The sequence below is a fragment of the Ahaetulla prasina genome, chromosome 3, assembly GCF_028640845.1.
Source record: "Ahaetulla prasina isolate Xishuangbanna chromosome 3, ASM2864084v1, whole genome shotgun sequence".
In the NCBI taxonomy this organism is placed as follows: domain Eukaryota; kingdom Metazoa; phylum Chordata; class Lepidosauria; order Squamata; family Colubridae; genus Ahaetulla; species Ahaetulla prasina.
The window spans coordinates 104,633,455-104,661,257 of NC_080541.1; the positions used below are offsets into that span (position 1 = coordinate 104,633,455).

Genomic DNA, 27,803 nt, shown 5'->3' on the forward strand with positions numbered 1-27,803 from the left:
TCAGTAGGACTTATTCTCTATCTTTTGAATTTATAGACTAGACAAAGGTTATTTCACAACTCCAAAAATCAATTTCACATTTTCTTCTTCACTGCTGTTAAATCCTCTGCTTGATTTCCCTGTTTAGATAAAAAGCAGAGCTGTAGAAGTACTACTTGATCTATTTAATTATTAGAACCTCAGCTTCAAAGGTCAATAGAACCATCCTGTGGTGTTTTCAGGATAATCATTTTACAGGAGTAGATTGCAAGTAATCCATTCAAGGAGGCACTTCACCCTATGAAGGCATGTCACTCTGCCTTGCTATAATAAAGCATCTCTCAAAGGAATATTGCTCTGCCTTAAACGTTTGGGAGCCAGGGCAATTCTGTCTCAGCCAGCCAAGCCACGATGGGGTTACAAACAAACTGGCATGGCCACTCTATTCTTCTAGTTAGAAGTGGGGCTGATTTAGCTTTGTAACATTGCTTTCACAAGAACTTTGCTTGAACATTCAGCAAAGTGTCACTTCCCAGGTTGGCACCGTCTTAATTCTGCAGCATACATATTTAATGTTCCCACCTCCTGGTTTCCTCCACAACAGCCCTGTGAGATAGATTGAGCTGGGAGAATGTGACTGACCCAAAGCCAGTTGGTTGATAATAGGGATTGTTGTGGGGAGAATAGGTGGGAGCATTGGGTGCGTATGCTGCCTTGAGCTGACAAAAATAAAGGCAGAATAAATAAAACAGAAAAAACAGAGTCTGCCCTCACATTTTCTAGCATGGGGAAAGCATAAATATCTAATGCTGCAGATATATAATAACTTTCATCAGCACTGATTTGTAGGAAAATTAGATTGTGATGAGAGAGGAAATGTGCTCAATTTCATAGGTGTTATGGTTCCTCTGATTTGATTTATGAAAGTCTTTTGCTTTTTCATCAGGATGGTATGGAAGTTTAATCATTATTAGGAGATGAAATCTGTCACAGTAGAGTTCTAATGAGCAAAAATGACCAGTCCTAAAAGAAATCAATGGATGAGAAATATGAATTTTTGAAGGAAGGATGGACTTCTGTAAGCTATCATAGGGACAGGAAGTATCATTGACCTAGTTCTGCCTCAGCTTTCCTCCAGGTTTGTTCACCACAACTTCTAGACAGCATGGTCAGTAACAATATTTTCATGAAAATATATGGATTGCTTATCATAATGTTAGCTCTTCAGATGGTTTATTTGAGTATCAGAGATATGGATAGTGTGCCTATGGAGAATCTGCAAAGGAATGAAGAGTGCAAATAATCACTTTGAAAATAATATCACAAAGATACTTTTCTCAAAAGGCAACTGGATTTTCTTGCTTTTTTTTTTTTGAAGATATTTTGCTTCTCATCCAAGAAGCTTCTTCAGCTCTGACTGGATGGTGGGGAATGGAAGGATTTATATTCCTTGCAGACAGCTGGTCACATTTGCATTCTTTTAGAGAGGCATTGAGGCCACTTGGAGGTTTGTCTCCATAGACATTCTAAAACAATAGACAATATTGTCTACAATAATTATATTTCCTCTTCAGTGCATCATATATACAGTATTTGTGATTAGTCAGCAGGGTAGGCTAGAGAATGAGTAGCCAAAATTACTGATAAATATTAATAAGGCAAGCCTTTAAGAATTAAGAGGAGAAATCTATTTGTAAAGGAGAAGAGGGCAGATCAAATGTTTATAAAATGGGGAAAGAAGGTTCACTTCTAAGCATACAAACATATTATAGATAATTTGTACATGACTATCAATGTATCTGAATTCGGAAACGTCTAAGAGGAACTAGGCAATACAACGGTAATGAGTCTAAGGAGTAGTTGCACAGGATTCTGATGTACCATAATCTCTGTAGTACCTTAATAATCATTGGGATGGGAAGAAAATCACTGATTTCAGTTCTCAGGTGTAAAAGAGGATCACTTCTGACTTCATATCATATTCCCACTTCAGTATTGGGAACAATACTGTGCTTTTATCTTAGAACTAAACAAATTTTTCATTGCCATTCCATATAATCTGAAAAGTTGTTCAGTCATTGTGGGGTAATATGATAAGATTTGCAATAAACACCTGCCTCTTAGGAGTTAGATCACAGCGGGAACTGTAAGTTGTATCTATCTTATGGAAATGTTGGGCTTAATCATCAACTCCAAATTAGCAGAAGCAACCAGAGAAGCAAAGGAGTACGTTCTTAATCTTGCTTTTTGGGATAATAGTTCACTAAGTGTTAGTTTTGATTTGAACAATATGGGTGTGAGAACAGGAGGAGCTTCCGGACTGGAGCTTACTTTGATGGTGGATAAATTCCCAGAAGTTGGTTCAACTGGAACTCTATTTCATATCCAACTTGCATAATTAAAGCATCCAGTTGTCTGTGGTAATAGCCTTCCATGCTGACACAATGAATGGAATGACACTCCAGCCACCCACTCCTGAACTTGTATCAAGGTGCCCCATGGATGAATTTAAAATCCATTTAGTAGGTTGTCCAATCAATTGTTTGCCAAAGTAAGCATGTGTGTGGGAGGGAGAGGGTGACTCTTCGATAGACATGTGAAGCTTTCCTCCCTCCCTCCCCCTCTCTTTCTTCCTTAGTGTCTTGGCAGTTCTGCTTATGAAAGTGAATTTGTATAAAAATAGGAAGATTTCTTGACGGGTGAGAGAACTGTTACTTTTTTCCCCTCTCGTGTTTATGTATACAGACACAGATACACTCCAACACATACCTTGTCGTAATTCACAGAGAGATTTTGAGAAGAGATTGAAAACATAGGGAGCAGCCAATTAGTTACAGTTTTGCTTCTTATATTACAAAACAAAGAGCATTCTCCCCTCAGAGAAGAAATAATTTTAGTTGTAAGCTACCCAGGGGCATTGATTGAAATGGAATGCTATAGAAATTGAATGAATGAATGAATAAATAAATAAATAATCAGTATAAGGAGGAAGCTCAGTGAAATCTACAGCTCTATTCTGTGATTAGAGTTCTGCATACAGGCTGCCTAACTTTGGGCAAGAGTCAGACCCTGATCATAAATGCCCGACACAATTTTCACCAGGAAAAAAATAAATTTGTGTAGCTGCTTAATAGCAACTTTTATTTACTTTTATTTCCTAGGAAATATGAATGTATATTTTTAATCTGACTGCATTCAAAATGCTTTGGCAGTTAACTCCATTTTAACTCTTCAAAGCTCCGTCAAGTTACCTTCAGGGTAAGAAATTCATAAAGAATCAAACGGTTTCATTTGTAAAACTATTAGTACTTTACTATGTTTCTGTTCTGGATTTCTGCTTCTTGTATCATCTTTTATTAGCCTAAACAGGAATGGTTTGTTTCTTGGCTCCCCTCTGGCTCCCCAGGGAAGAGTGAAGTGTCTGTAGCAATTCCTCAGACTGTGGCAACTTTAAGATGTGTAGACTTCAATTCCCAGCATGCTTCGATTTCCCAGTATATTGATTGAGGAATTCTGGGAGGCGAAGTTCACACCTCTTCAAGTTGCCGGGGGTGAGAAATACTGGTTTAGAAGGTGATGTGGATGGGGAGTGTCAGGTGAACGGGGAGGAGTAGAGCTTGCATTGGATTGATGGTCTTTGTCCAGATAGTAGGAAGAAATGTCCTGGCTGTCTAGACTTGCCAATTAATTATGGCATTTGATGGTATGGTGGAGTCTTTGACTAGGAGATAGGGGAGGATGGGAGTCAGGTAGGTTGTTGACTTGGGGGTGATGGGCAAAAAAAATGGTGAAGATGGGGGTTAGGCCATTGATAAGGAAGGAAATGTTGTTTAGTGTCAATTCTATGTTTTCTCCCCTTCCACTCCATCTCAGTGTCCAGTCATCGAAGCTTCAGTGTCCCTTGCTTGCAGCTATTGCTACTGAATACACAGTTGGCCATTAAAAAGCTGCTCTCCATGATTCAATTGTGAATAAGAAGGTTCACTTTGTGAGCCTTTGTGAGCCAAAATCTGGCTGGGCCTTGGGGATGGTGGTCCACAAAGGTTTCATGTGTGGCATCAGCTGCAGTTCTAGGGTAGGGGCAGTAGAGTGGCTGTTGTCATCTAAGGGATTCCAGTGACTTCCGTGGGCACAAATATGAGACTGTTTGTGAAGTTAGGCTGTATGTTATGACCCAGGGTTGGCATGCAAGCAACACACGCTAGGCGGAAGCTTCACAACCTTTATTCAACTACCATCCTCCACAATCCCTACAATCCAACAAGTCCTGGTCCATTCTCCAGTTTCTGCCCACAGCTTACCCCTACAGTCCAAGAGCAAGACTGAAACACACGCACCCGCAGACACTTTGTGCAACTTCCCAGCAGTGAAAGTCCACAGGAGCAGCATCACTTTGGGGGAAATACTTGGCAAAGTTCACAACAAATGTCAAGGCAAAGGATCAAACCTCATCCCACACCAGCAAGGATTCTGGAGCAAAGTTCTTCTTGGAGTCTTGGAGCATGTTGCTGTGAAATACAACACTTGTTCCCAACAAAATGGCGTCTCCTTAAATGCTACTCCCCAGGTGATCCTTGGGAGGAAGGATGGGGCACCCTCTTCCTGAGTAGTCCGGTTTCCCTGCGCTGACTCTGGCTCCTCTGCATTCTCTGCATGTGGGGATCGGGTGGGGGAAGCATTTGTTCATCTCTGGAGCTCCGCCCCTCCTCTGCTCCACTGCCTGCCCTTCCCATCTCCTCCCCACTTCCTCAGTAAGCCCGCACCCTCTCTTCCTCCCTGCCTACTCTTCCGAAGCCCAAAGGGCTTGGGACTGCCCCATCCTCATTCCCAGGTCATTCCTCATGAGCTCCCCCTCTGGGGCCCCAGTTCCATCTTCTTCTCGGACTTGGGCTCTGATGGGGCCATGGCACTGTAGGAATCACTTGTGTTGTGCCTCGTCCGATCTCACCACAGCCGGGGTCTTCTTATCTGCTTCCGAACACGGAGGAATGTCCTAGTATGCCTCCCGGCCCCAGCCCTGGCTCCATGCCCAGACAGGCTGAAGAGGAGGAAATATCTCCAGCCCCCAGCTCTGGCTCCATGCCCAGGCAAACGAAGCAACTAGACCCCTCCCCCTCCTCCACAGCATGTGAGCCTGAAAGAGGTCAATTACCAACAGCTGCAGACTGGAGTGACCCTCGCGTCAGAAGACTGGATAGGCAGAGGCAACAGAAGGAAGGGAGGGGCAGGCCTGGATAAGTGCTGAGTCATGGAGCCACACCCCATGGCCTATATAAAGGATCTGCTTTCTGGCATTCTCTGAGTCAGGCAAAGTCTAAACATATCTTGCTGAAGTCACTTTCTGGTCTCCTGCCTACCCTGAGGACTTTGGTAGGACTTTGGCAGAGCTGCAGAGGCACGCCTGATTCGGATTTCCCTGACCCGTCCGTCAGCGAAGGAGTGGGACACGACAACTTGGGAATACTGCTAATATACTAGCAGTATACAGAGGCCTCTTCATATGAGCAACTCAGTGCTGTGAGGGAGTTGGCAGGGGAGTTCCCTAAATATGTGATGTTGGGGAAACTTCAATTTGCCTTATCTATATATTGGCAGTTTATGGCCACTATGGCTGAATACCACCTCTGCATCTAATAGACCCTGTTGACAATCAATGGAAGCCTGGGGGTGGCAAGTAAAATTGCACTTATGCAGACCTCTGGACACATGGATCCCAGAGCAACTCTTGGTTTTCAGAAGATCTCTGCGTGAGGAAGTGGTATAAGAGATGCCTAGAGTGGGGTTCTTTAAATTGGGCTCTGAGTCAGTGGTAAAATTCAATTTTTTTTACTACCGGTTCTGTGGGTGTGGCTTGGTGGGCGTGGCAGGGGAAGGATATTGGAAAATCTCCATTGCCACCCCACACTGGGACCAGGCAGAGGTAGTAATTGCCAGTTCTCCAAACTACTCAAAATTTCCACTACCAGAATTTCCACTACCAAAATTTCCACTCCAGAACCTGCTGGATTTCTGAGTCCTATAAGGGATTATGTTGGGGGTGGGGGATGCCTTTGAATACACTTCCCTTCCCCTCTTTGCAACTCAGCCATCTCATCTGCTTACTGTTTTCTATTTGCTGTGTATCGCCAGCCCTTGTAATCAAAACTACAAGTGAAGGTGCCAGGCTGATTTTCTCTCACCACCACCACTTGAGTCTTCCCTCTTCCCATAAGCAAATACACAGAACTCACTTCCTGCCTGTCTCCAAAGGCCAACAATCATTTCTCTAGGCATTAAGCAACCTTGTTTCTAAAGGGCAGCTGAGGAAATTAAAAGGCTGTCGGGTGGTTTTCTAAAGATGCTGCTGAGAGGCTTCACAAGCAGAGTTTTGAAATCCAGTGGGAGTTTCTAACTTACTTAAGCAGCACAAGAGCAATTCTGCCGAGTTTCTCCCTCCCTGCCTCATCACTGCTTAAGATGGTTTTTCTGGATTTCTATTTTGTCCTGTAGCGGAGAGAGCCAGGGTGCTTTTAAAAGGTCTATTCAATCAACAAGATGGCAACTTATGCACATTTACTTAAGCATAAATCCCACTGAGCTATGTGGGAATTACAGGTAGTCCTTGACTTATGACCACATTTGGGACAAGACAGTGGTAGGATTCACCGGTTGTAACAAGCGGTTCTCTTCGCATGCCCCCTGGAGCCCAGAAATGAGCTTGTTTCCGGACTTCCAGTACTTCTGGTAGTTCTGAGTTTTCCACCCTCCCCAGGCTCCAGAGGCTTTCCTGGAGCCTCCAGGACAGTGAAAACAGCCTCCCCTGGGCACTGGAGGCCCTCCAGAGGCCAGAAACAGGTCTGTTTCCAAACTTCCAGTAGGCCCATTTTTCGCCCTCCCAGAGCCTCCGTGTTCACTCTGCATTTACCTGGCATCCAAAATGGGCCGTGCAGAGATTCCTGTGAGAGGAGGGGTGGGCGGGGTCAGGCAGTCCTTGGAACAACTGGTTTGGTGAACCAGATTAAAATTAACATCTGGTTCGCCTGAACTGGTGAGAACCGGCTGAATCCCACCCCTGGAATAGGAGTGTCTGTCATAAGTCAGGGTGTTTGTAAAGCAAGTCACCACATGACTGAATCCAATTTTTTTTTTATTCAAAAAGTTTTACAAAAAAAAAAATTTCCCCCCCTTTCCTCCCCAACCCCTCCCTTCACTAATTCCTCCCCCCTCCCCCCTGACTTCCTGGATGAAGCACAAGGTATAGATAAAAATAAAACAAACATATGCTAAGAAAATTTTCCCCCAAAAGTATTATACCAATTTTCCCTCTCTAGCTCTGACTTCCTCCTAACACAACCAAAATCCTTCAAGAAAAAAAAATAAAAAATAAAAAAATTAACAATTAAGAATAACAAAATATGTAAATCAATAAAACAAATTAATCCTAAAGTATTTAAAACCAACTAAAACATAAAAATCCAATCCAATTCGAAGAATATCTCCTTTATAGCTTCTATAACCATATATTTTCCCCCCCAGGTCTTTCTTACATAAACTCTTTCAAAATTATTCTATTCAAAATACAATACAACTCATTATAAAATTTCAATACCAAGAATTACAGTAGCTATTCAAATTTAGTCCATCCTCGTCAAAATCCAGTATAAATCCAAATACCTAGTCTTTTATAATAGATATAAAACATATAATCAATCCATTTCTTCCAGATCTTCCTCACTTGTCTTTCAGGGACAGTAATATTTTTGTCTGTTAATAATTCAAAGGATAGTACTTTTGCCTCTTGCCATTTTTTTTGATGCATTAATCTCTGTCTTTCCTTCATTACTCCTTTTGAAAAGTCAGTCACAATATTACCTAATAGATCCTTATGTTCAAAAATCCACAAATTACTACCATATATTCCATCAATCCAAAGAAAGAATTCTTGAAAAGCATTAAGCCTGTAATTTTTTTCAGTTCAGGAGACAGCCTCCTGTAGCACAAATTCTGACATTTCATCCAAACTATTTAAAGGAAATGTCTTTACATCAACTTGTTTATTCAGGATCATATCTTCATAGTTATCCATTTTTATTTGTATCTCATCCATTGCATTTAAGTCCTGTTTGAGTTTGTATTTTTGAATAATTAAATACATTCTTTCTGTGTAATCCTGTATAAAGTCACGAATCCATTCGTCTGAAAAAACCTTCATGGCAAAGTTCTTACTGAAAATCCCCTTATGAAATACTTAAACAATGTAATATAATCCAACAATCCAGAATCCAACACAATATGATGAAGTCTCCATTCAGTTTCGATTTCGCAGCAAGGCTGATCTATTTGCAGTTAGTCTAAAACGCCATTTTAAGAGAAGAAAAATTTTTTTTTCTCTCTTTAAAAAAGGAGGAAGTCAGGAAATCAACAATACTTGCAAACCAATAATTGTTCACTCATGCTTCTTCCGCCTGCTTATAGAAATCCACAAAAAGAAATCAATTGCTAGCAGAACTTGGACACCTTCCTCTTTTCCTGCTGTTGCAGGAGACGCGCTGGATAATGGAGTGTAGAAGGAATTCAAAGGGATTCGACCCGTTCAGGACTTTGAATAACAAAAACAAAGTCCCTAGGGGAATCTACCTCTCTCCCCCCTTGCTCTTTCCCCTGCTCTCTCAACCAGAGAGGGAAAATTAAGTCGGGAACAGCTGTTCGAAGCTATTTACACCGGCTTTTACAATATCCAGTGGGGAGTGCCATAAATTAGCACCCAGCGAGAAAGGTGGCGCCAAGCGGAAGTCGACTGAATCCAATTTTTATCAGGGTTGTTAAGCAGATCACGTGATTATTAGGTGGATCCAGCTTCCAGAATGGCCTTTTTTTTGTTGCAAATCACAATAATGTGACTGCAGGATGTTGCAATGTGAACCAGCTGCCAAGCACCTGAAATTGCAATCACATGACTTGGGTGGTGTGCAATCATAAGTGTGAGTACAGGTCATTAAGAACTTTTCCAAAAGCTGTCATAACTACAAACCATCATTAAAATGAATGGCCCTAAGTGCTGCTCTAAGGAAATTTGAGGCACACATGCACTGCAATGTCTATGCATTAAATTTATTACAGGTAAATTCTTTACCTGTAATAAATTTAATGCATAGACATTGCAGTGCATGTGTGCCTCAAATTTCCTTAGAGCAGCACTTCCTCCAGAATAAACATACACGAAAATTAGGTTTGCAAATGCAGGCAGGCAAAAGGAAAGCAGATATTTAAGTGGCTAAGGCCAGGCATTCACAGTGGGGGAAAAGAAATCCAGTTTAATTTCAGTATGTTAATCCATTACTTCTCTGCATATTATTTTGCTGCATGTCATATTTATCTACAAGAGGCCAACAAATCACATTGTGATTCTCCTGCATAAATTTTCAACTTCATAATATTAAACTATCATATCAATCCTAGATATATACCTCTCAGGATATGCATGTTATTTCCAAAAGATTTGCATATTTGTTTTTTTAATTAGGTTGATAAATATTTATGATGTGAATATTTTTCCAGATATGGATGACTTGCTAAGAAGTGATACAACTGCAGATAGTACAGAAACAGGTTAAAACAAACAAACAAAAAAGCTGAATTTTAGTACTCTAACTGGGGCATCCGTTTTTGTGAAATTCAAACATGTTTAATACATTAATTTGCATAAATGAATTATAATGAGCACAAGTTTCATTTTATTGCCAATTTTCTACCACAAATGCTCTGTCTCTTGATCAGGGGCTCTCAGAATTTCTTTTAACATACTAGCATACCCATCATTATTTTTTTAACCTTTGCATTCATGTGGGGTGAAATCTAAATTTTTTTGCCACCGGTTCTGAGGGTGTGGCTTGGTAGGCATGTGACTGGGTGGGCATGGCCAACATGATGTCACTCATGTCTGTCTTTCTTTCTCTCTCTCTCTCTCTCTCTCTTTCTCTCTCTCTCTCTCAAGAGGCAACTAGACTTTTTTGTTTTTTTCCGTGAAGGCGTCGTTAAGGGTGGGCAGAGAAGATCCGGCAAAAAAGTCAAAAAAAAAGTCAAGCGCCAAAAAGAAGAAGGGACCTTCCCAGAGGTGAAATCTAAAAATTTTCCCTACAGGTTCTGTGGGTGTGGCTTAATTGGTGGGTGTGGCTTGGTGGTCAGATGACTGGGTGGGCATGGCCAATAACAGTAAATAATTAATAAACAAGGTATACAAAACAATAAGAGGTACCAAAAACCAACATTCACACTTTACACACACACAACACAACACAACTGACTCATACACAATGTAAAAGCAGCTGCACTTCACCCAAAATGGCTCCTGCAACAAGCAGGAACCTCACACTTTCACACTTTACACACACACACAATACAACTGACTCTCTCTCACACACACACAATGCTGTATGCTTTGTGAAATTTTTTGTGTTTGTATAGTTAGAGTGAAACACTACAGAAACACACCAAATCTCAGAAAGCTGCACAAATATTTTATTTTATTATTATTATTATTATTTTTAGATCAGGGGTCTCCAACCTTAGTAACTTTAACGTTTGTGGACTTCAACTCCCAGAGTTCCTCATTCAGCAAAGCAGGCAGTCAAAGCAGGCTGTAATCAGTAGCTGAGGAAAGTATGGCACTGCCAGCCCGAAAGGAGCAGTAATTATAGGTAAGTGAGGAGGGGGAATTGGCTGGGCATGGGTGGGGGCTCTTGTAAGTGGGGGCTGTTAAAAAGTGAGTTTAAAAGCCTGTGAGGATCAGAAAACTCCTCTGGGATCGCCAGAGGAGGCTTTTAAAATCTCTTTTTTTTCCTTTTTTCCCCCCTTCGGCTGAAGAGGGTTTTTAAAAAAAAACTTTTCAAGGGTTCTGATGATCTCTGCTCAGCCTCGCAATCATCAGAGGGATTTTTTTTACTTTTAAAGCATGTTTTCGGCTGAAGAAAAACTGCTTTTAAAAGTAAAAAAAAACCTCTGCTGATGGTGCAGCTCAGTGGAGGCAGGGACGGGGCCAGGGATTTTTGCTACCAGTCCTCTGAACCAGCAGCTGCCATCGCTACTGGATCGGGTGAGCCAGTCCGAACCGGGAGAATTTCACCCCTGGACCTTCCCCCTTCTCGTAAGTGCAGCTTTCCCCCCCTGGGCTCCCACAGCCCAGTGCCCGCCGATGGGTTGGCGAGTCCCGCAGCTGCCTTAATCCAGAACCAGATGCTGCACAGGCATGGGGAAGTTGTGGGGGGGGGGAAGGAAAGGAAGTGCGCGGAGGTGTGGAAACGTCAGCCAAATTTGTGGGGATATTGGCTGGCAAGGAGGAAGAGATGGAATGGCAAAGCATTGGGGATGGGTGGGGCAGCGTGGCTTATGCCATGGGTTTTGATATATTTATTCCAGCATTTTTCTAGCAGTTTACTCCCTTCCCCAAAGCCTTGCCATACTTGCCTGCCTTCCACGTGGGCTTCTGCTTGCCTGCCTTCACAAACTGGCCACCGGGATGCCGAGAAGGCAGCGTGGAAGGCAGGCAAGCATGGCAGGACTGCGGGCCATGGATTGGTTCGGGGGCGTGGCCAGCCAGCCATTGGTCCCAGTTCGGTGAACCAGCCCCAATCTCCGCTACCTACTCGCCTGATCCGGTCTGATCTGGTAGCATTTCACTCCTGCATTCATGGTAAGAGAGAGAACTTGGAGATGCCTCCAAGATTCATATCAGCTGTTTGAGGAAGGCTGAGTTGAGATACAGAAACTGCAAAGATTTCAGGTACAGACTGACTATGATGGGGATTTCCATAATTCTGCTTTCTGCTGGCAGCAAAGTTTTATGTTCCAGATTACCGACACCCTTCTGATGATGCTGGGTTACCAGATCTACGGTGCAAAAATCAGCATAAGCCTTTGATAGTAGCCAAAATTTACTGAAATTTCCAACTCTGTGGGAGGATACAATAGCCCCTTCTGCATACCTACAGGGACTCACAAGCAGGGGTGAAATCCTACCGGTTTGGACTGGTTCGAGTGAACTGCTAGGGATTATGGGCATCAGTTCGCCAAACCAGTAGTAATTACCCCTCCTTGGCCCCACCCACGCCGAGCCAGTCACTGCTCACCTCTTCCGGCCGCTCAATATTCCACAGAATTCAATGTTAAATGCAGCAGAGAGAATGCTAACTTTACTCCCTCCATTCACAACAGAGCTGCTGCAACCTGTCCCTTTTAAGGTAGTCCCCAGGAGGGAGGGGGATAAAGGGGGGAGCAGCTGGAATGGAGCCATTTTTGTGAAAGGCAGGAAAATGGGAAAGGCGATTTTCCTGCCTGTCATCCATTTCTCAATATCAGCACAGACTGAGGGAAGGATGATAGGTAGGAATATTCCCCTCCCCATTTTCCTGCCAACAAGGAGTGTCTGGGAGGGGTGGGGCCGGTGAGGCCATGCCCACCCAGTCACATGACCTCCCCCCAAAAAGCCACGCCCACAGAACAGGTAGGGGAAAATTTTTAATTTCACCCCTGCTCACAAGTGTCACACAAAAGGCAGATTCTGGTTGATTGTTAGGTAAAACTCCTGGATGGATGGATGGATGGATGGATGGAAGACTGAAATTGTTTATTGTTGTTCTTTTACCTCCTTAGGCAAGATACTGACAATGTGTTTGATGCCTCTAAGTTTAATTGAGGCAGTTAGAAAAAATTAAAAGATGCATTTTTCTTTCTACAACGGATACGTTCTCGTGAACTTCGCACAGAACTTAAAAGAAGACAAGACAATGGTGAATCCAACCTATACATCGACTACCGTGCTGATTGCATAAAAAATAAAACCTACAATCAAAAAATCACCTCCAAACCCCCCATCACCCATAACAATTAACCAACCATCCCAGTATTCAATCAAGTACCCATCACCCTACCACCCATTCAACCAACCATCTTACCAGCCATTCAACCAACAGCCATTCAACCAACAATCCAACCAGCCATCCAACCAGCCATCAAACAGCCATCCAAACAGCCACCCAACAATCCACCCAACCATCCATCCAAACAACCATCTATCCAAACAACCAAACTACCATCCAACCATCTATACAACCATCTGTTGTACACAACCCCCAACCTACTAACGTCCAAAACTAGGTATGCATGCCCCTTACCTCTTCAACACCAATCACTTCAGATCTCAAATGCAAATTGATAAATGCAAGAAGCATAGTCAACAAATTACCTGAATTTATCCTCTTATTAAACAGTGGCACATTTGATACCATTTTTTGTTTGTGAAACATGGCTGAACCCATCCCTTCCTGACTCCATTATCTCAAACAAAGAATATCAAGTCTATCGATCAGATCGTGAAAACCGAAGAGGTGGTGGAGTGGCTATCTTTTACAAAAAGTCACTAAATCTAAAAAATATCCAAGTAGGACATAAACTCTCTCTTCCTGAAACTATTGTATGCGACCTATCCCTTGACACTACTCTTCGATTCTTACTATGCTACAGAGCCGCTGACTATGACATTACCCACGCAAATATGCTAACCTCAATGCTAACATGGGCTACCTCTTGCCCATATCCTCTCATCTTCCTGGGTGACCTAAATCTACCTCTCATTAACTGGACAACTAATGAATGTTCAACTGACCCAATCCATACTACATTATACAACGCTGTTACAAACCTAGGTCTTGAACAACTTGTAACTAACAATACAAGACTCAACAACTGCCTTGACCTCATCTTCTGAAACAATTCAAACTCAATTTACGGACTACAAATTAAAGAACCTTTTTCCAACAGTGACCACTGCATGATTGATTTTCGTCTCAATATACGTCCATACTTAAACCGTCATAACAACAGTACTCCCAACTACAACTTCAAAAAAGCCAATTACGACCTTATAAACAACGATCTTTCATTTCTAGACTGGCAAAATCTGTTTGCAACCTGCATGGCTTAGGACCGGGATACCTTCGAGACCGCCTTCTGACACCGATTGCCTCCCAACAACCTGTGCGCTCCCACAGAGTGGCCCTCCTCAGGGTGCCGTCGACCAAACAATGCAGGTTGGCGACCCCCAGGGGGAGGGCCTTCTCTGTGGCGGCACCAGCCCTGTGGAATGAGCTTCCTCCTGGATTACGACAACTCCCTGACCTCCGGACCTTCAGACGTGAACTGAAGACTCTATTATTTCAGCGCGCGGGACTAGCCTAAGAACAAAAATGTTTTAAACAAATTTTAATGGGGGTTTTATTGGTTCTTATTGTTTTAGTGATCAGGCCTTGATAATATTTAGTTTTAATCTGGGTTTTAAAAGTCTATTTATTATATTGTTTTATATTGCTTTAATATGCCTGTGAACCGCCCTGAGTCCTATGGGAGATGGTGCGGTATATAAGTTTAATAAATAAATAAATAAATAAAAATAACCGCTGAAGACCACTATAGAGTCTTCCTACTTGAAATCAATAGAGTCATTAAACTATATGTACCACAAATGACTACCATGATCAAGAAAAACAAACTACCCATCTCAATAAAAAAGCTTCAATCAAAAAAAAAATCCCTCTGGAAAAGAAACAAAAAAGGCTATGTTACAAATTTCAAAAACCGCTACAGAAACATATGCAACCAAATAAAAACTGAATGCACAAATTACCACACCAAGCAAGAAGAGAATCTTCTGCGCACAAATTCCAATCGTGCCCTTTATAATTTTGTCAACAATAAACTTAAAGACTCAAGATCCATCCCACCACTAAAAGATTCTAACAACAAAGAATGCAATGACAAAACAGTTAAAGCAAACCTCTTCAACATTTTTTTTGGCTCAGTTTTTGTTAACTCCAATAACACATATCCGACATTCCACAAACGAACCAGCAATGATTATGATGATTTAACTCATATAGATTTCACAGAAGACAACATTGGAAAAGCTCTTCACAACTTAAAACCATCGCTTTCTATTGGACCCGATGGACTATATGCATACTTCTTAAAAAAACTTTCCATTAATATAGCAGAACCCCTAAGTATTATCTTTGATAAAGCTTTCACTATCAGTTCTCTTCCCAAACTTTGGTCACTAGCCACAGTCATCCCTATCTTCAAAAAAGGAGACCCAAGCTTAGTCAAAAACTACAGACCGATCTCCCTTTGCTGTGTCACCTGCAAAGTCATGGAATCTATCATCAACCAATCCATTACCTCACACTTAGAAACTAACAACCTACTCTCCAACAAACAATTTGGTTTCAGGAAAAAATTATCATGTAACTTACAACTCTCCTGAAGAAGCCTTCCCTGGACCCAGCTATTTTGGGAAATTACCGTCCAGTCTCCAACCTTTGCTTTTTAGCGAAGGTTGTAGAGAGTGTGGTTGCATGGCAGCTTCCCCGGCACCTGGAGGAAGCTGTCTATCTAGACCCGTTCCAGTCCGGCTTCCGACCCGGTTACAGCACGGAGACGGCTTTGGTCGCGTTGGTGGATGACCTCTGGAGGGCTAGGGACAGGGGTTGTTCCTCTGCCCTGGTCCTATTAGATCTCTCAGCAGCTTTTGATACCATTGACCATGGTATCCTGCTGCGCCGGTTGGAGGGATTGGGAGTGGGAGGCACCGTTTATCGGTGGTTCTCCTCCTATCTCTCCGACCAGTCGCAGACGGTGTTGACAGGGGGGCAGAGGTCGTCCTCGAGGTGCCTCACTTGTGGGGTACCTCAGGGGTCGATTCTCTCGCCTACCCTGTTCAACTTCTATATGAAGCCGCTGGGTGAGGTCATCAGTGGTTTTGGGGTGAGTTATCATCTGTACGTGGATGATACCCAGCTGTACTTTTCCACCCCGGACCACCCCAACGAAGCGGTCGAAGTGTTGTCCCGGTGCCTGGAAGCTGTACGGGTCTGGATGGGGAGAAACAGACTCAAGCTCAATCCCGCCAAGACGGAGTGGCTGTGGATGCCGGCACCCCGGTACAGTCAGCTGCATCCTCAGCTGACTGTTGGGGGCGAGTTAGTGGCCCCAAAGGAGGTGGTTCGCAACTTGGGCGTCCTCCTGGATGGACAGCTGTCCTTTGATGAACATCTGGCGGCCGTCTCCAGGAGGGCCTTTTACCAAGTCCGCTTGGTCCGCCAGTTGCGTCCCTTCCTTGACCGGGATGCCTTATGCACAGTCACTCATGCTCTGGTTACGTCTCGGCTGGATTACTGCAATGCTCTCTACATGGGGCTGCCTTTGAGGTGCACCCGGAGGCTGCAGTTAGTCCAGAATGCAGCTGCGCGAGTAGTAATGGGAGCCGCTCGTGGCTCCCACGTAACACCACTGCTCCGCAGTCTGCACTGGCTTCCTGTGGTCTTTCGGGTGCGCTTCAAGATTCTGGTCACAACCTTTAAAGCGCTCCATGGCTTAGGACCCGGGTACTTACGAGACCGCCTTCTGCTACCCTATGCCTCCCACCGACCTGTACGCTCTCATAGAGAGGGTCTCCTCAGGGTGCCGTCCGCCAAACAATGTCAGCTGGCGGCCCCCAGGAGTAGGGCCTTCTCTGTGGGAGCATCGACGCTCTGGAATGAACTCCCCCCTGGTCTACGTCAAGTGCCTGATCTTCGGACTTTCCGTCGTGAGCTAAAAACATATTTATTCATCCAAGTGGGACTGGCATAAATGGATTGATTTTAAATTGGGTTTTAGTAGTATTTTAAATTTTAAATTCATTTTAATTCTGAGCCATTTAGTAATTTTATATTTTAAATCCGTTTTAATTGTATATATTTTGTATTTTACTCTGGCTGTACACCGCCCTGAGTCCTTCGGGAGAAGGGCGGTATAAAAATTTAATAAATAAATAAATAAATAAAACTTCTCCACTGCAAAAACATATGGACTTCAAATCTCGATCAAGGCAAATCAATAGATGCAATCTACATAGACTTCTGCAAAACTTTTGACTCAGTAGTACACGATAAACTTCTCCTAAAACTAACATCCTATGGCATCTCAGGACCCCTCCACAAATGGATATCTGCTTTTCTGTCTAACAGACAACAAGTGGTCAAAATTGGCAATGCTTTATCAAATCCTGTTCCTGTCAAGAGTGGCGTTCCTCAAGGCAGCGTCCCTGGACCAACATTCTTTATACTATACATTAATGATCTTTGTGACCACATCTCAAGTAATTGTGTTCTCTTTGCTGATGAAGTCAAACTATTTAACACCACAGACAATACTTCTATCATTCAAAACGACCTTGATCATCTAACCGCTTGGTCTAAAAATTGGCAGCTTCAAATTTCAACCAGCAAATGCTCAGTCTTACATATAGGAAAAAAGAACCCAAAAACTAAGTACATACTAGATGGACATTACCTTACAGATGACCCCCATCCCGTTAAAGACCTTGGAGTTTTCATGTCAAATGATCTAAGTGCCAAAGCCCACTGCAACTACATAGCAAAAAAAGCTCTAAGAGTTGTAAACCTAATTTTGCGTAACTTCTTTTCCAAAAACACCACACTGCTAACCAGAGAATATAAAACATTTGCCAGACCAACTCTAGAATACAGCTCGCCTGTTTGGAACCCTCACCACATCTCTGACATCAATACAATTGAATGTGTCCAGAAATATTTTACAAGAAGAGTTCTCCATTCCTCTGAAAACAATAAAATACCCTATCCCACCAGACTTGAAATCCTAGGCTTAGAAAACTTGGAACTCCGTCGCCTTCGACAAGACCTAAGCTTAACTCACAGAATCATCTATTGTAATGTCCTTCCTGTTAAAGACTACTTCAGCTTTAATTGCAATAATACTAGAGCAACTAATAGATTTAAACTTAATGTCAACCGCTTTAATCTAGATTGCAGAAAATATGACTTCTGTAACAGAATCATCAGTGCTTGGAATACTTTACCTGACTCTGTGGTCTCTTCCCATAATCCTAAAAGTTTTATCCAAAAACTTTCTACTATTGACCTCACCCCATTCCTAAGAGGACCATAAGGGGCATGCATAAGCGCACAAACGTGCCTACCGTTCCTGTCCTATTGTTTTTCTTTTCTTCTTCCTATATATATGCTTATACCTCCTTATATTTACTCATATATGTGTTTATATACTATATAATCTTTTTGTATGATACCTACATATATTGTTGTGACAAAATAAATAAATAAAAATAAATAAATAGTCTAAAATGACATTTGAATAAAATACAATATTTTATGATTTAGATAAAATATGATAAAATTATATGTCTGTGTCACTCTTGCAATCTACCCCAATAGTCGCACATATGGCAATCTCAACCAAACCATTTTGCTTAAGTACTGTGCTAAATGTTATTTTCAGATTCTGGCCTCAAATAAGGTAAGTTGTTTTGATATGGGGATCCCAATGGGTCATTTGTTTGGTATATAGTCAGATTTTCTGCAATCAAGATTGAAGCAGTTAACATTAAGTTTAAATCTATTTTGTGCTCGTGTATTGTTGCAATTGAAGCTGAAGTAGTCTTTGACAGGAAGGACATTGTAATAGATGATTCTATGAGTTAAACTCAGGTCCTGTCGAAGGCGGCATAGTTCTAAATTTTCTAAACCCAGGATTCCAAGTCTGGTGGCATGAGGTATTTTGTTGTATTCAGAGGAGTGGATTTGTCCACTGGTAAATTAGTGAAACAGTGGGCCTGTGCTCCTCTCCTCAGTTGGACTAAAAAGAGAAGTGGTGGAGAGACAGGAGGCTGGGGATAGCTGATAGAAGTGAGTGGAAAGCTGCAAGAGAGAAAAAGGAGAAGGAGGGAAAGGAACCTGTAATGGAGGCGAGTACAGTAAGGAAGCATAAACCAGATGCACTTCCCAGTTTTCCTGCATTAGAACTTGATAATACTTTGGGCTTGCTAGGCTCTTAGAAGAGTAAGTGCTGGAATGAAATTGATGAGTTTGCCAGTTTCCCTGTTCTAATTACAGTAACAAGAGATAAACAGTGGCTTCTTTTTGTTTTCTGCTGATCTTGCACTGAACAGGTCATGTGTTGTAAATGTTGTACCTTGATGAACGTATCTTTTCTTTTATGTACACTGAGAGCATATGCACCAAGACAAATTCCTTGTGTGTCCAATCACACTTGGCCAATAAAATTCTATTCTATTCTATTCTATTCTATTAGACTAGAAGACCTAAATTGTCATCAAGTTCCTTGCTCGTGCAAACCAATAGAAACCACTTCACAGGGACCTGCCTACAGATTGGAAAACAATTGGTGCTTACTTCCCCAGCATAGGTAAAAGAAGCAGAGGAATCCACCGGTTTGGGAAATGGTCAGTGGGAACAGCCACTCAGACAAAACATCTGGCCAGCTTCATTGCCAAAGCTTGTGAACCAGGCAGTGGTTTCTTAAAGCAGCATGGGTCATTTGGTCAACAAGATAGAATTGCCATAGATGACAGTTCCTCCATCTCAAGCTCCCCAGTCTCTGAATCTGCTGCTTCACAGCAGAGCTGGCAAACAGTGGGGAAGAGTTGAATTCCCTTTCACCTTTGAGCCATGTCTCAATGACCAGAGAGATCCAGGATCTCTGGATAACCAGTCATTTTAACAGCCACTAATCCATCAGGATGTAAGAGAAGGATTATACGAGTGGAGGGGCAACCTTTACTCACAGTTTAATTGAGTTCTTAATTAAACTGCACTGTCAGAGTAAAGAAGTGGTCACGTTGCAGTCTTTCACCATCTCTCTTCTTGTAAATAGATCTTTGAAATTTCCTATGGAGTCCATTTCCTACCTTCATTCTTTCCCATATTCTTGATGTTTCCCTTAATGCAAATAGAATCAACATTCCTTCTCCATCAGAAGTCGTATGCTGTCTGTACAAAAAACAGCTTTGGATAACTTTAGGTTCTCCTCCAGGGACACCCACCATTTTCTTCCTTCAGTGACTTCATAACTCCAGGATAGTTTGTGTTAACGTCCTAGAAAGCAGATGTAACCTTGAGCTGAAATTTCTGCTGACAGAAAAGAGCCCAAGCCCTGGTCTTTTAAATTTATGTATTTAATCAATTTGTTAGCTGCCTCATTTGCTGAGGCAATTCTAGGAAGCTACAATTTTAAATAATAATAATTAAAAAAAACCAGGCTAAAAATAGTCAACAATAAGCAAAGCAAGCTGCCCACAGGCAGTGCAAACACATGTACCAACAGGGAGGTGTGAGAGTGATCCAGTTTCTACATCTGTTTTAACAAACCTATGCTGGCTTCTAGTAATCATCTTGACATTTCTAGGTGCTCACAAATCCTCCACTAGATTATCTTTTCCAGGATTTTCCCAGCTGATTAACCAAGTTGATTAACTTGGATTATAAACCAAGCTGATTGGTTTATAATTTCCTGGATCCATCTTTCTCCTTTTTCTGGATTGGTACCACATCAGGTCTTTTCCAGTCCTCTGGTAGTTCCCTGTGCTACAGGGGCTTTGAAAGTTTACATTTAATGGCACTAAGGTTACATCTGCCAGCTCCTTTAGAATCCTGGGATGCAAACGTATCTGTCCAGGTGATCTGTATTCATCCAGGGTGGATAGGTGTCATCCCATGGATTGCCAGGTTTGACTGAGATGATCTGTCCAGGCAGATGTTCCCTTCCTCCCTCAGGACTGCATGTGCATCCTTCTTGAAGCTGCATGCTTGATGGAAGAAGACCATCCCAGTTAGAAGGAGGCTGCCAATCTTCAATCAAAGGGCATACAGGATCCAATCTGGGTTAGTCATTGGGACAAAAGTTTAGTCTACCAAGTTTTTGGGCTCTAGCAAAACACACATTCTGCTAGACAGACGGTCCCTGAGGATGGGCTCCAGCATGACCTCTGGTCCCAGTAACTGACCCTGAATTGGATCCTGCAACATTATCCTGGGACACATATATTTGCCTTCATTCACAAGGGTATACAATAGCTGCCCTCCCCTATTAGAACCTCCATACACCAACAGGCGAATGTTATGTCTTATAATGAGTCACTTATAGCACTAAGAGTCTCTTGAAGGTTTGATAACAGGAAGAGCAGAAGAAGGATAGCCAGGCAGGGATGCTGATGGTGCAGCAAATCTCAGTCTGTCAGCAGCTCCTTGAAGCAGCTGCAGCTTTTCCAAGGATCATAGGTTGTTGTTGTTGTTGTTGTTATTATTATTATTATTATTATTATTATTATTAATTCAATTTTTATACCGCCCTTCTCCCGAAGGACTCAGGGCGGTGTACAGCCAGGTAAAACAAACAATGTAATATACAATTAAAATACGAATTAAAAAACTTATTACATAATTGGCCTAAAATTTTGGAACATGAAAACTAAAACCCATTAAAAATTACTAGTAAAAAATTTAAAACCAATAAAATTTAAAACCAATAAAATTTAAGCCAGCCCCGCGCGAATAAATAAGTGTATTTTTAATTCGCGGCGGAAGGTCCGAAAGTCAGGTATTTGGCGTAAGCCCGGGGGAAGCTCGTTCCAGAGGGTAGGAGCCCCCACAGAGAAGGATCTACCCCTGGGGGCCGCCAGCCGACATTGCTTGGCGGACGGCACCCTGAGAAGTCCCTCTCTGTGTGAGCGTACGGGTCGGTGGGAGGCATGAGGTAACAGCAGGCGGTCCCGTAAGTACCCAGGCCCTAAGCCATGGAGCGCTTTAAAGGTAGTAACCAAAACCTTAAAGTGCACCCGGGAGACCACAGGTAGCCAGTGCAGTCTGCGCAGAAGTGGTGTTACGTGGGAGCTACGTGAAGCTCCCTCTATCACCCGCGCAGCTGCATTCTGAACTAACTGAAGCCTCTGGGTGCACCTCAAGGGGAGCCCCATGTAGAGAGCATTACAATAATCCAAGCGGGAGGTAATGAGTGCATGAGTGACTGTGCACAAGGCATCCCGATCAAGGAAGGGGCGCAACTGACGAACCAGGAGAACCTGGTGAAAGGCCCTCCTGGAGACGACCGTCAAATGATCATCAAACGACAGCTGTTCATCCAGGAGAACACCCAAGTTGCGCACCCTATCCTTTGGGGCCAATAACTCGCCTCCAACAGTCAGCCGCGGCTGCAGCTGACTGAATCGGGGTGCCGGCATCCACAGCCACTCCGTCTTGGAGGGATTAAGCTTGAGCCTGTTCCTCCCCATCCAGACCCGTACGGCTTCCAAACACCGGGACAGCACTTCAACAGCTTCGTTGATTTCCATAGATGTGTGATCTAGAATAGTGCATTTGGGCTAAATAATCCCAACAGACATTATGGGGGGAACCCCCATACTTTTCAAAATATCTTGTGTTTGAATCCACTACACAGCCCCAGCCTGTGTATCAGAGGTGGGTTTCAGGAGGTTCTGACCAGTTCTGGCCTGGCCCCGCCCCCATCTATTCTCTGCCTCCCGAGTCCCATTTGATCAGGAGGAAATGGGGATTTTGCAGTAACCTTCCCTTGGATTGGGGTGGGAATGGAGATTTTACAGTATCCTTCCCCTGCCACGCCCACAAAGCCACACCCACCAAGACATGCCACACCCACCAAGACATGCCCACAGAACCGGTAGTAAAAAATTTTTGAAACCCACCACTGCTGTGTATACAAGTACAACAAACACTCCCTGACTTTTGGTTCAGTGAAAGGAATCGCTTGAAATGTTCTTGATTGCTTGTAGTGAAAGTCATGGCCAATCAATAGGTGGCAGATGAATGATGAGACTGGCAAATAGCCAGTTACCTTTGGTGCTTTGGTGCCAATTTGCTCTGACCAAGCAGAGAAAGAAGGTGAACTTCCATGTCATTCTTGTTTCTTACATGCCACAAATTACTGAAATAAGTACCGTATATGTCAAAGGTTGGGCTGCTCGTCTTTCTATATTTACTGGCAATTAAATTTCATGACCGTGAGCTGTTTGAAAGCCAAATGAGGTTCTGTGGATATATATATATATTCTGCAGCACTTGACAGTAGCTATCATGTTGCCTAATTTTATTTACTCAAGTCATTCTTGAGGTAGCTTAGACTAAAAGATAATGACCTGCCCAAGGCCACCCAACAAACTTAAATTGTTTTTAAAAAGCTTTGAAAAACCAGCATGCTCTCCTTTCCTCCATGCTAGTCTAGCCACTGCCAAATATCCAACCTTATTTGTTTGCATTGTTATCCCGGCTTTTTCTCACATGATCCCAATAATATTATTTCTAGAACAATTGTTACAGACTAGTCCGAAGCCTAGCACTGGCTCAAGGGCTCTTAACATAGTTTATGCCTAAGCAGGGACTTGAACCCAGGTATCACCAATCTAAGCCAGACAGATCCACTGTCTGTTTGTATTTGTGTCAGAAGTACCTATAAAGCTAACTGAAGGGCACTGCTGCACTGAAATAATTTTCCATTGCCCATAGGGGACACCTGGTTGCCAAAAGGCATGAAATCCTTGGGGAAGTTCTTTTCATGTCCCCCCTTCTATTCACTAAACTTACTGATTTCATTTGAATAGGAAGCCATATATAAATGGGAAAAACTAGACTTATCTTATTAACCAAGAGTTTACTATTTTATTAAAAAGGTATTGCCTGAGAACCATTAAGGACGCGGTGGCTCAGGGGCTAGGACGTTGAGCTTGTTGATCGAAAGGTCGGCAGCTCAGCGGTTCGAATTCCTAGTCCTGCTGTGTAACGGGGTGAGCTCCTATTACTTGTCCCAGCTTCTGCCAATCTAGCAGTTTCAAAAGCGCGTAAAAATGCAAGTAGAAAAAATAGGGACCACCTTGGTGGGAAGGTAACAGCGTTCCGTGCGCCTTTGGCGTTGAGTCATGCCGGCCACATGATTACTGTTATGTTTGGGCAATGAAGAGGCAGGAGACCAATGAGTGGCAACAGCTCTTTAGTTTATTGTGACCCAGCAAAACACAACTGGCAAAAACCCCTCTTTAAATACTCTTTTGGTTGAGGCTTCAACCAATCAGCAACGTGCAATTTTCCCGCCCAAAATTCCCTCTCAAAGTTCAAAATACATTACACTCCTTCCCTCCCAGAACGCTTTGTACCTCTATTTACATAATATTTACATGCTATTTCTCTACGTAGTCACGCAGGTAGACAGGGCGTCTCCTAACCCTTTCTGACCTGCGCAGTTCATTCTCTGGGAGAGAGTCGAGCTGGTCGGAGGGACTGTTTGTTCCTCCCAGCTCCTCCTCTAGGCCGTCCGGCCCTGGATTATTGGCTGAATCGTTCCTGTTGCCTTCAGGAGGAACCGATTGGCGTCGCTGGACTTCATCGGAATCAGATAAGTCCTCCGCTCGCCTCGGGTTTGAGTCAGCTGCAGATTCAAACAATTGGTAGTCAGGGCCTGGTTGTTTGGTTTCTAGTTTGTTTGGTATACGTTTTCTTAACTGGTCTATGTGGCGTTTCCATACCCGGCTGTCCTCCATGTCTACTACGTATGATTTGGGTCCGGTTATGCCCAGAATTTCCCCCTTTAACCATGTTGGGCCCTCGCTATAGTTGTGTGCCCATACTAGGTCACCCACTGTCATTTCCCTGGTTTTTCCTTGAATACCCTTGTACCCGTCTGGGGTATAAGTTGGGTTTAGTCGGTCTAGCGGGCACCTGAGTTTCCTGCCCATTAAAAGTTCTGCTGGGCTGCGGCCAGTTGTTACACAAGGGGTCCTATGTTGGACGGCCAGGAAAGTGTCTATTTTCGTTTGCCAGTCGCCTGGACTTATCCTAGATAGCGCTTCCTTGGTGCTCCGAACGAAACATTCTGCAAGTCCGTTCGTCGCCGGGTGGAAAGGCGCCGAGAGGACATGTCTGATGCCCTCTCCCGCTAGATACCCCTCAAACTGATTTGCCGTGAATTGCGGGCCGTTGTCAGAGACTAGGGTGTCGGGCAGGCCGTGTGTTACGAATAGATGCCTTAGGACTGTGATTACTGCTTCGGCCGTTGTGCTTTTCATGAGGATTATTTCTAACCATTTTGAGTAGGCATCTACCACAATTAAAAAGGTCTGCCCATGGAACGGCCCCACAAAATCTATGTGAATCCTGGACCAAGGCCCCTGGGGTTTCTCCCACTCTCTAACTGGGGCTGTAGGGGGTAGCGACCTCGACTCTTGGCAGGATTGGCATTTCCCTACCCTGTCGCTGATGTCCTTATCCATTAAGGGCCACCATACATAACTCCTCGCTAAACTCTTCATCCGCACAATCCCTGGGTGGCCCACATGCAACAGTTCCAACACATTTTCGCGTAATTTTTCTGGGATAACTACCCTATCCCCCCATAACAGACACCCCCCTTGAACAGAGAGTTCTGATTGTTTTTTCGCAAAGTCTTTGAACGCCGCCTGCAGCGGGCCAACCCCTTTGCACCCAACCAATCACAGTCCGAATTGTAATGTCTCTATACGATGCCCTAGCCACCTGCTTGGATGTGACTGGGCCAGAGTCCAAAGAGTCAATTAGTAAGACGGGTGTCCCCGGGGTGGGGTCCTCAATTGTCTCTGGTAGAGGGCATCTGCTCAGAGCATCCGCATGCCCTAAGTCTTTTCCTGGGCGGTAGAGCAATTTGTAGGAGTATGCTGCTAGGAAAATAGTCCATCGGGTCAACCTGGGAGAAAGTGCCACGGGTGTTGGGCGGTCACCCGCTAAAAGCCCTAGAAGGGGTCTGTGGTCCGTGACTATCTCGAAATCTCGTCCGAACAAGTATTCGTGAAATTTCTTAACCCCGGAGACTATGGCCAACGCTTCCCTATCTAACTGGCTGTAGTTCCTTTCCGCAGAGGACATAGTCCGGGAATAATATGCTATAGGGGCTCTCTGTTCCATTCAGTAACCTATGGCTGAGCACCGCCCCCACCCCATATGGTGAAGCATCGCAAACTAGCACTAGTGGCAACGTGCCATTGTACTGGATGAGGAGGCTATCGCTGGACAAAAGGTTTTTTACCCCCTCAAATGCCCTAGCCTCTTCTCTGCCCCAGGACCACACAGCTTTCTTTGCTAGCAACTTATGTAGCGGCTCGGCTACTGTTGCTTTATTCTTCAAGAATACCGCATAGAAATTAACAAGCCCCAAGAATGCCTGTAATTCTGTTTTATTTTTGGGGGCTGGGGCCTTTCTAATGGCCCGTACCTTGCTCTCCGTGGGGTGGATCCCTTCCCTGTCTATTCTGTATCCTAGGAATTCTACAGATTTCACCCCAATATGGCATTTGTTGAGCTTAACTTTAAGCCCCGCTGACCTAAAAATGCCCAACACCTTCCTTAGTTTTACCCCGAGTTCCTCTAAGTTTTCAGCTGATACCAATACATCGTTGAAGTATGGTACCACTCCTGGCAGGCGCTGTAATAATCGCTCCATTAGGTTCTGGAAGAGCCCTGGGGCCACGCTAACTCCGAACTGGAGTCGCGTACATTTGAAAGCCCCACGGTGCGTGACAATTGTCTGTGCCTCAGCTGTGCTGCTATCTACAGGTAGCTGCTGGTAGGCTTGGGCCAAATCGAGTTTGGCAAAGACCTGCCCTTGCCCTAATGAGTGTAGCAAATGTTGCACCACTGGAACGGGGTATGCACTTTTCTGCAATGCTTTGTTAAGTGTTGCTTTGTAGTCAGCGCAAATTCGGACCGAACCGTCCGGTTTGACTGGGGTTACTATGGGTGTTTCCCATTTTGCATGGTCGACGGGGACCAATATTCCCTGGCTTACTAACTTGTCCAATTCTCGGTCAATTTTAGGCTTTAGGGCGAATGGGACCCTCCTAGCCTTTAACCGGATGGGGGCGACTTGGGGGTCGAGGTTGAAAGAAATAGGGGTCCCCACGTACTTGCCCAGGCAATCCTTGAATACGTCCTCGAACTCCTTCAGTAGTTTGTCTCTGAGGATGACGTCGCTCCTGTGGACCCCGGTCACTCCCATGCCCAAAGCTCGGAACCAGTCCAACCCTAGCAAACTCGGTAGAGTTCCGTTTACTATGGTGATCGGCAGGGTCTTTGTGAATTGTCCATATTTGACTTGGACGGCTGTGGCTCCTCGAACAGGGATCCGATTCCCCTGGTAGTCCTGCACTCTCAGCTTCTGGGTTTGTAGCTGACGTTTAGCGATCGCTGGCAAGTCTCTCACGATGGTGTCCCAGGACATAATTGTGATTGACGACCCAGTGTCTACTTCCATGGGGCACGGCACCCCTTCAATGTAGACTTGGGTAAATATTTTCTTCTCTAGTCGTGTCGATGCGTGGCCCACTCTCACAGTGGTCTGGTTTAACTTCGCGCCCTTTTTAAATGGACCAATCCCGGGCCGCTTCGCTGCTCCCGCGCTCTGATTGGTCGGTTTGAATTTTTGGCGGGAAAGTTGGGGGGCTCGGCAGGCCCGAGCTATGTGTCCTTTTTTTTCACACCGCCGACAAACCGCATCCTTGAATCTGCAGTTTTGCCGTTGGTGTTGCCCCCCACAACTCACACATTCGTCCCGGTCACCTCTCTCCAGCCTCCCGGTGTGGAACACCTCTTCCTCTTCCTCACCTTCCGATTCGGCCTGGACTTCCTCACTGTGGACCGGTGTAGTCTTTGTCCCGGCACCCTGCGCGTTTGGCTTTTGCAAGGTCTCCGCCGCCTTGGTGGACATCTCATGAGCTCTGGCTTCGTCCAGGGCTATCGCTAGAGTCAGGTTGCTTTTAGACAGCAGCCGCCTTTGTAGTCTGATGTCTCTGACCCCACAAATGAGCTGTTCGAGTAAGGAATCCTCCAAATCTCTGTACTTGCAGTGGTTCGCGGCTTTCCTCAATGCGGCCATGTACACACTTATTGATTCGCCTTCTCGCTGTA

General features: G+C 44.0%; 1 long non-coding RNA gene and 1 pseudogene across 1 annotated transcript; one reads left to right on the forward strand and one right to left on the reverse strand.

Moving 5' to 3' along the window:
• The first annotated feature begins 10,024 nt into the window (after nucleotides 1-10,024).
• On the forward strand, nucleotides 10,025-12,835 carry LOC131195183 (uncharacterized). The gene is made up of 3 exons (XR_009154377.1): nucleotides 10,025-10,072; nucleotides 10,507-10,655; nucleotides 12,607-12,835. It is a non-coding gene; the product is annotated as an uncharacterized LOC131195183 (long non-coding RNA).
• A 7,652-nt stretch (nucleotides 12,836-20,487) lies between these two features.
• Nucleotides 20,488-27,328, reverse strand: LOC131194981 (uncharacterized protein K02A2.6-like; annotated as a pseudogene).
• Nucleotides 27,329-27,803: the final 475 nt, after the last annotated feature.